The sequence below is a fragment of the Pleurodeles waltl genome, chromosome 2_2 (genome assembly GCF_031143425.1).
Source record: "Pleurodeles waltl isolate 20211129_DDA chromosome 2_2, aPleWal1.hap1.20221129, whole genome shotgun sequence".
NCBI lineage: Eukaryota > Metazoa > Chordata > Amphibia > Caudata > Salamandridae > Pleurodeles > Pleurodeles waltl.
This window is the reverse complement of record NC_090439.1, coordinates 1,193,178,168-1,193,186,555: the sequence shown is the minus strand read 5'-3', so window position 1 is coordinate 1,193,186,555 and position 8,388 is coordinate 1,193,178,168. Positions and strand designations below refer to the sequence as shown.

At 51.7% G+C, this 8,388-nt stretch overlaps 1 protein-coding gene across 1 annotated transcript in view; it reads left to right on the top strand.

Moving 5' to 3' along the window:
• Positions 1 to 1,066: 1,066 nt before the first annotated feature.
• LOC138275227 (verrucotoxin subunit beta-like) overlaps positions 1,067 to 8,388 on the top strand; it is a 426,431-nt gene continuing 419,109 nt past the window's right edge. Inside the window, exon 1 of the mRNA XM_069219075.1 lies at positions 1,067 to 1,166. The gene's annotated coding sequence lies outside the window, so the exon portion shown is untranslated. The remainder of the gene's footprint in view (positions 1,167 to 8,388) is intronic.

Genomic DNA, 8,388 nt, shown 5'->3' with positions numbered 1-8,388 from the left:
GAGCACTGGGGCCCTGGTGAACAGGGTCCCAGTGACACATACAACTAAAACAACATATATACAGTGAAAAATGGGGGTAACATGCCAGGCAAGATGGTACTTTCCTACAGTAAGTAAAGGTTAGTTTGTCAGGTAAGTAAAGCACTTACATGTTCAGTCTCCGGGGCATAGGCAGCCCACCATTGGGGGTTCAATTCAATCCCAAACACCCAGCACCAGCAACAAATGGCCGGTCAGGTCCAGAGGTCCAAGAGGAGCCCGTATATCATAGGCGCCTCTGGAGACTATGGTTGCTATGGTTCCAGTCTGTTAGCAGGTACGTACGTGCGTCCTTGGGGAGCAGACCAGGGGTGTTTTGTAGAGCACTGGGGGGTCCCAAAGAGGCACACAAAACATATCCTCAGTGGCACAGGGGCGGCCGGGTGCAGTGTGCAAAGCAGGCGTTGGGTTTGTGATTGAAATCAGTGGAGGGACCCGGGGGTCACTCTGGTGATGTAGGCAGGGCCGCCTGCTGGTCACTCTTGCACCAGTAGTTGGTTTCTCCCGGGCCTGGGGCTGCGGGTGCAGTGCTTCTTCCAGATGTCAGGTTCTTTGTTACCAGGCAGTCACAGTCAGGGGCATCCTCTGGATTCTCTCTGCAGGCGTCTGTGCCAGGGGTGAGTGTTTGCATTGTTCAGCACTCCCTCCATCATCTGTACTTTTTGCAAGTTTGCTAGAGAATCTGGGGGAGCAAGCGTCACGACGGGGTCCGTCTGCCTGCTTCTAGGAGCTGCCTTCTCACCTGCCCTCGTGCTTTAGCCGCCCATCCTCACTGTAAGTTTACAAGTTTTTAGGTAGGCTTAAAGAAGTTTGCAGAGGTCGTTTTATCTTGTTTCTTCTACTCATTAATCCCCGCTATCGGGAAACGTGTCCGTCGGTGTTTTATAGGCATGGCTTGGCTTCGAGGCGCTATGAGCTGGTTGGCACCGGGAGGCCCCGGGCCGAGAGCGCAGCCAATCCTTCGCGGGTCGCTTATCACCTGCATGGAATTACCCTCCATTGAGCGCTATAACCACGGGCAGGATCCTTCCCATCCAAGAGGTCGGAGGTGCGAGAGGACTCCAGAGAGCAGAAGGCGCGCTCTTCCTGGAGCACGAGGACCCCCGAGCAGAAGCCTCCCCTGCCAGGTTGGTGCCAGGTGATGCTTGAGGGGGCGTGGGAGGCTGTGGGAAGCGCCTCGATGCAGGAGGGCAGCCGGTCCACACGGGGCTGGTTTCGGCTTGAACTGCGCGGACTGGGCACCCTGTGGCACCCTGTGGCACCCTGTGGCACCACCCACTCCGAGCGCTCCTCTGGGGCCCGGGCAGAGGTGCCCAGAGACGCCAGGTAGTTGGTGGCCACCCCCCGAGGGCACAGCCGTCGCAGGGGAAGGGGCAATGCCACACAACATTGAGGAGAGGGGGAGGGGGACGCAAGCAGATACTTTTATTATTTCCAGATCTAAATATGCAAATATATAATACAGTTCCAGCACCCGCTCCTGCCCAGGAAAGCCGGTGGCACGAGGCAGCGCAGTTTAAAACCACCTTCCTCTGCCAACGCTGCCAGCTCTCTCCTGGCTGCGAGGGTCGCAGGTGCAGAAGAAAATGCGACCCTTTCATGCGACCGAAGCAATCTGGCTGTAACCCTATGACTGGTGTTCTTTAAGTATATAAACGAGCTATTCCCACCAGCTGGGCCAGGGGCGGTGTGTGCTACGTAAACAAGCATTTGCAATGCAACGGGTCTCGCGTTTGCTCGAGTTAGAGCTATTAGCGCTGTAAACTCCTAACCGGACTTTTCATGCCACATAAACTGAAAATGAAAAGTAAAACAGTTTCACATTGTAATGCTGGGCAAGCCCCCTGGGGTGCGTGTCGGGTGGGGGTGTGTGCAGCCCACAGCGATAACAGACACCAGACACACACAGTGTTACTCAGTCCTGCAAAGGGACAGGACTGACCTTCCACCTTTCGCCCGGAACCACACCCTTTGCTTTCCGGGGCTGTTACAGTGGTCAGACCCCTGCCAAGCCACTAGACCAGCTGACATCATTACATCCCTCCCCAACTGGATCAAAACATCTAGAACTTCAAGGTCTATTCAAAATCTTTTAGTCTTTGACTGGGATGTGGATTCGGTCTTGAATTGTACCTCGTGGACTCGGACCTACCTTCACCTTCCTGCTCACTGGGGCACTGATTACAGGTCGTGTCCGAGTAGACAGCTCAGTCGCTGCCGGTGGATTACCCTTGTGTCCTTCTCCCGGGGTACCACCTACTGACCACCCCAGAGGTTAGTCATCACCAGCCAGTTCGTCCGAGTGTTCCACAAATGTAGCTTTTCGAAACCAGGAGATGTTCCGGGTCCATGACTCTCTCCCCTTTTCCGCAGTCACCATAGTACCAGCCACTCCAGTGACTTATGCACGTATCCCCTTCTGTTGGTTGTCCTCCATGCATGCGCTTTCCAGCTCACAGATTCGGGGATGAAACTGATTGATTGTCTCTCCCTTTCTTTGGCGCACTTGGCGCAGTTTAAAACGTTCAAAGTTTGGCTTTAGTTGAGGGTCAAAATGCGCATTTAACGCTCTTACTGCTGCGGCGTAGTCGTCATGTGCACCTGTATTCGGTAGGTGTCTGAAAAGTTTGTATACTTCATCCCATGCAAAATGGAGGAGAAGAGAACTCTGGACAGCCCCGTCCCACTCACAGGTGGCTACAAAATAGTTTTCCAGTAGCTCGACTGGATCGGTGGTGGGTAACAGGAGTTGGATCATCCGCCATGGGCACTACGACACTCATTTCAGGCTAGTCACTGACTGCAGACTACTTCAAAGTTTCTTATACCCTTCTTTGCACACATGCGAATTCCCGCTCAAATATAGTTTGGTGCCATTGGCTGTCCTTAACTTCCACTTGATCAACAGATATGTAGGAGCACTCACGCATGCGGTGACTGACACCTGAGAGATTGGTCCAACCCAGGGCCTTCTTGTTGTGTGTGTTGAATCTGTTGTTCGACTGTGTAGGCCTCAGCACGTCGCACAGTGGCAGGCAGAACAGTGGGGCCCTAGAGCCACCTGGTTGTCAGTGGCTGCACACGTCAACACTACCTTATCTTTTGCCTTCATCATGAGATAGGCACACGCCTCAGGTTGTAGACAGCAGGCCTCGTTGGACCTCGGGTCATGTTCCACACCGCCCAGTGTGGCCTTTCCTCGCCTGGTGTCTCTAGCAAGCCATTCTGCTATTGATGCGATCTCAGCGCTGTCGGGGTTTGCCAATTTGCAGCACCACAGGTGAGTGAGCGCAGGAGTGATATCCCACCCTTGTCACCAGTGTATTGCTGGAAAACCAGCAGGGGCCAGTGTAGGAGGCTGGCGTGGTTTGTAGTGAGTACCAAGGGGTACTTACACCTTGCACCAGGTCCAGGTATCCCTTATTAGTGTAGAGGGGTGTCTAGCAGCTTAGGCTGATAGAAAAGGTAGCTTAGCAGAGCAGCTTAGGCTGAACTAGGAGACGAGTGAAGCTCCTACAGTACCACTGGTGTCATATGCACAATATCATAAGAAAACACAATACACAGATATACTAAAAATAAAGGTACTTTATTTTTATGACAATATGCCAAAGTATCTCAGTGAGTACCCTCAGTATGAGGATAGCAAATATAGACAAGATATATGTACACAATACCAAAATATGCAGTAATAGCAATAGAAAACAGTGCAAACAATGTATAATCACAATAGAATGCAATGGGGGCACATAGGGATAGGGGCAACACAAACCATATACTCTAGAAGTGGAATGCGAACCACGAATGGACCCCAAACCTATGTGACCTTGCAGAGGGTCGCTGGGACTGTAAGAAAACAGAGAGGGTTAGAAAAATAGCCCACCCCAAGACCCTGAAAAGTGGGTGCAAAGTGCACCTAAGTTCCCCAAAGAGCACAGAAGTAGTGATAGGGGAATTCTGCAAAGAAGACCAACACCAGCAATGCAACAACGATGGATTTCCTGACAAGAGTACCTGTGGAACAAGGGGACCAAGTCCAAGAGTCACGATCAAGTCGGGAGTGGGCAGATGCCCAGGAAATGCCAGCTGTGGGTGCAAAGAAGCTGCCACTGGATGGTAGAAGCTGTGGATTCTGCAAGAACAACAAGGGCTAGAAACTTCCCCTTTGGAGGATGGATGTCCCACGTCGTGAAGAGTCGTGCAGAGGTGTTTCCGTGCAGAAAGACCGCAAACAAGCCTTGCAAGCTGCAAGGGTCGCGGTTAGGGTTTTTGGATGCTGCTGTGGCCCAGGAGGGACCAGGATGTCGCCAATTGTGTGAGGAGACAGAGGGGGCGTCCAGCAAGACAAAGAGCCCACTCAGAAGCAAGCAGCACCCGCAGAAGTGCTGGAACAGGCACTACGAAGTGGAGTGAACCGGAGCTCACCCGAAGTCACAAAGGAAGGTCTCACAACACCGGAGGACAACTCAGGAGGTCGTGCACTGCAGGTTAGAGTGCCGGGGACCCAGACTTGGCTGTGCACAAAGGAAATCCTGGAAGAGTGCACAGGAGCCGGAGCAGCTGCAAAACACGCAGTTCCCAGCAGTGCAGTCTAGCGTGGGGAGGCAAGGACTTACCTCCACCAAACTTGGACTGAAGAGTCACTGGACTGTGGGAGTCACTTGGACAGAGTTGCTGAGTTCAAGGGACCTTGCTCGTCATGCTGAGAGGAGACCCAGAGGACCGGTGATGCAGTCTTTTGGTGCCTGCGGTTGCAGGGGGAAGATTCCGTCGACCCAAAGGAGATTTCTTCGGAGCTTCTAGTGCAGAGAGGAGACAGACTACTCCCACAGCATGCACCACCAGGAAAACAGCCGAGAAGGCGGCCGGATCAGCGTTACAAGGTCGCAGTAGTCGTCTTTGCTACTTTGTTGTAGTGTTGTAGGCTTCCAGAGCAGTCAGCGGTCGATTCCTTGGCAGAAGGTGAAGAGAGAGATGGGGAGGAACTCTGATGAGCTCTTGCATTCGTTATCTAATTAATTCCCCAAAGCAGAGACCCTAAATAGCCAGAAAAGGAGGTTTGGCTACTTAGGAGAGAGGATGGGCTAGCAACACATGGAGGAGCCTATCAGAAGGAGTCTCTGACGTCACCTGCTGGCACTGGCCACTCAGAGCAGTCCAGTGTGCCAGCAGCACCTCTGTTTCCAAGATGGCAGAGGTCTGGAGCACACTGGAGGAGCTCTGGGCACCTCCCAGGGGAGGTGCAGGTCAGGGGAGTGGTCACTCCCCTTCCCTTTGTCCAGTTTCGCGCCAGAGCAGGGCTGGGAGATCCCTGAACCGCTGTAGACTGGCTTATGCAGAAATGGGCACCATCTGTGCCCATGAAAGCATTTCCAGAAGCTGGGGGAGGCTACTCCTCCCCAGCCCTAACACCTTTTTCCAAAGGGAGAGGGTGTAACACCCTCTCTCTGAGGAAGTCCTTTGTTCTGCCTTCCTGGGCCAAGCGTGGCTAGACCCCAGGGTGGCAGAAACCTGTCTGAGGGGTTGGCAGCAGCAGCAGCTGCAGTGAAACCCCGGGAAAGGCAGTTTGGCAGTACCAGGGTCTGTGCTAGAGACTCGGGGGATCATGGAATTGTCTCCCCAATGCCAGAATGGCATTGGGGTGACAATTCCATGATCTTAGACATGTTACATGGCCATGTTCGGAGTTACCATTGTGACGCTATACATAGGTAGTGACATATGTATAGTGCACGCGTGTAAAGGTGTCCCCACACTCACAAAGTCCGGCGAATTTGCCCTGAACAATGTGGGGGCACCTTGGCTAGTGCCAGGGTGCCCACACACTAAGTAACTTAGCACCCAACCTTTACCAGGTAAAGGTTAGCCATATAGGTGACTTATAAGTTACTTAAGTGCAGTGGTAAATGGCTGTGAAATAACGTGGACGTTATTTCACTCAGGCTGCAATGGCAGGCCTGTGTAAGAATTGTCAGAGCTCCCTATGGGTGGCAAAAGAAATGCTGCAGCCCATAGGGATCTCCTGGAACCCCAATACCCTGGGTACCTCCGTACCATATGCTAGGGAATTATAAGGGTGTTCCAGTATGCCAATGTAAATTGGTGAAATTGGTCACTAGCCTGTTAGTGACAATTTGTAAAGAGAGAGCATAACCACTGAGGTTCTGGTTAGCAGAGCCTCAGTGAGGCAGTTAGGCATCACACAGGGAACCCATACATATAGGTCACAAACGTATGAGCACTGGGGCCCTGGCTAGCAGGGTCCCAGTGACACATAACAAACATACTGAATACATAGGGTTTTCACTATGAGCACTGGGCCCTGGCTTGCAGGATCCCAGTGAGACAGTGAAAACACCCTGACATACACTCACAAACAGGCCAAAAGTGGGGGTAACAAGGCTAGACTTTCTCACAGCCAGCGCGCAGCAATAGCGTACACCAGACACGCACACAGTGCTACTCAGTACTGTAAAGGGACAGGATTGATCTTCCCGCCTTACACCTTTATTATATACCTTTCCCTGCTTCCCAGAACCGTACCCTTTGCCTTCCAGAGTTATCACAGTGATAAGCCCCGTGCACAGCCACTAGACTGGCTCACACCATTACACACTCACATTACTCACATTACATACATAAGTGAGCCGACGGCCACCATGAGCGTGAATCAGACACACAAAGGGAAACAGAAGTTCGCTTTCAGTGAAACGTATCAGCAAAACTGCAATTATCCTCTGTTGCACCTGGCCCTTTTTGCAGGGTCATCCCCAGTCTTTTTGCCTCCTTCCTTCTAATTTGTCTGACTAGTTTTTGTTGTCTTTTGGACTCTTTGCACTTTACCACTGTTAAAAACAGTGTTAAAGTGCATATGCTCTTTGTGTAAATTGTACTGTTGATTGATTATCCACGATTTGCATATTTGATTCACTGGTAAGCCCCTAGTAAAGTGCACTAGAGGTGCCCAGGGCTTGTAAATCAAATGCTACTAGTGGGCCTGCAGCACTGGTTGTGCCACCCACATTAGTAGCCCTGCAAACATGGCTCAGACCTGCCACTGCAGTGTCTGTGTGTGCAGTTTTGAACTGCCAATTCGACTTAGCAAGTGTACCCACTTGCCAGGCCTGAACCTTCCCTTTTACTACATGTCGGGCACCCCCAAGGTAGGCCCTAGGTAGCCCCAGGGGCAGGGTGCAATGTATGTTTAAGGTAGGATATATACTAGTGTGTTTTATATGTCCAAACAGTAAAATACTGCCAAATTCGGTTTTCACTGTGCAAGGCCTATCTCTCTCAAAGGCTAACATGGGGGCTGCCTTTAAAAATATCCTTAAAGCGCAGATTCCGTTTGAGAGCAGATGAAAATGCAGAGTTGATGGTCTCTGAACTCACAAATTAAACATACATCTTTTAGTGAAGTTGGTTTTTAAATTGTCTGTTTGAAAATGCCACCTTTAGAAAGTAGGCATTTTCTTGCTTACACCATTCTGTGACTCTGCTTGTTTGTGGATTGTCTTTCTGGGTCAGTTGGGCTGTTTTGCACCTCTCTAGACAGTGATACAAAGGGGGCTGGGATGTAGCCTGCATATCCTGAAGAGCCATGTGAGCAAGAGGGGAGGGAGGAGTGGTCGTTCACACCTGAAAGGACTGCGTCTGCCCTCACACAATGCAGTCTCCAACCCCCTGGTGTGTGTCTGGGTCCTGGCCTGTACAAGGAAGGATCTCACAAACACTTGAGACTTTGCTTTGAAGTTAGCCAACTTCAAAGGCAGAAGGGGGTATAAGAAGAAGTCCCAAAACCCCAGCCTTTTAGAATCTTTCTGGAATCAAGAGTAACCTCTGCCCAGGAGAAGAGCTGAAGAGCTGGAGGAGGAGTACTGTCCCTTTGCTGTGTTGCTTTGCTGGACTGGCCTGCAGTTGCTGCTTCTGCCTAAAAAGAGTGCAAAGGGTGAACTTTGCTGTGTGTCCTGCTTGGGAAAGTTCTCCAAGGGCTTGGAGTAGAGCTTGCCTCCTGTTGGAAGTCTCAGGGACACCAAAGACTTCAGTTTCCTCGAACTGCAGCACTGGGAAATGTGTGTTTTGTGCTGTTCAAGAGGAGAAACCACTGCGACGCAGCCAACGATGCCGCTGGCCTGCATCGTGACCTGCTGATGCCGCATGAAGCTGCACTACTCACACCGCAACCTGTGGGCCTCGTACTCCGATATCGCCTGCTGACACCGCAGCCTGGGCATCCCCGAAACCACAGCTCCTGCTGACACCGGTGCCGCTTCCTGCACCGTGGCCCGCTCATGAGGTACACAAAGCACTGTCCCGTTTCACAGTCCCAATCCACAGACGCCAGCATCA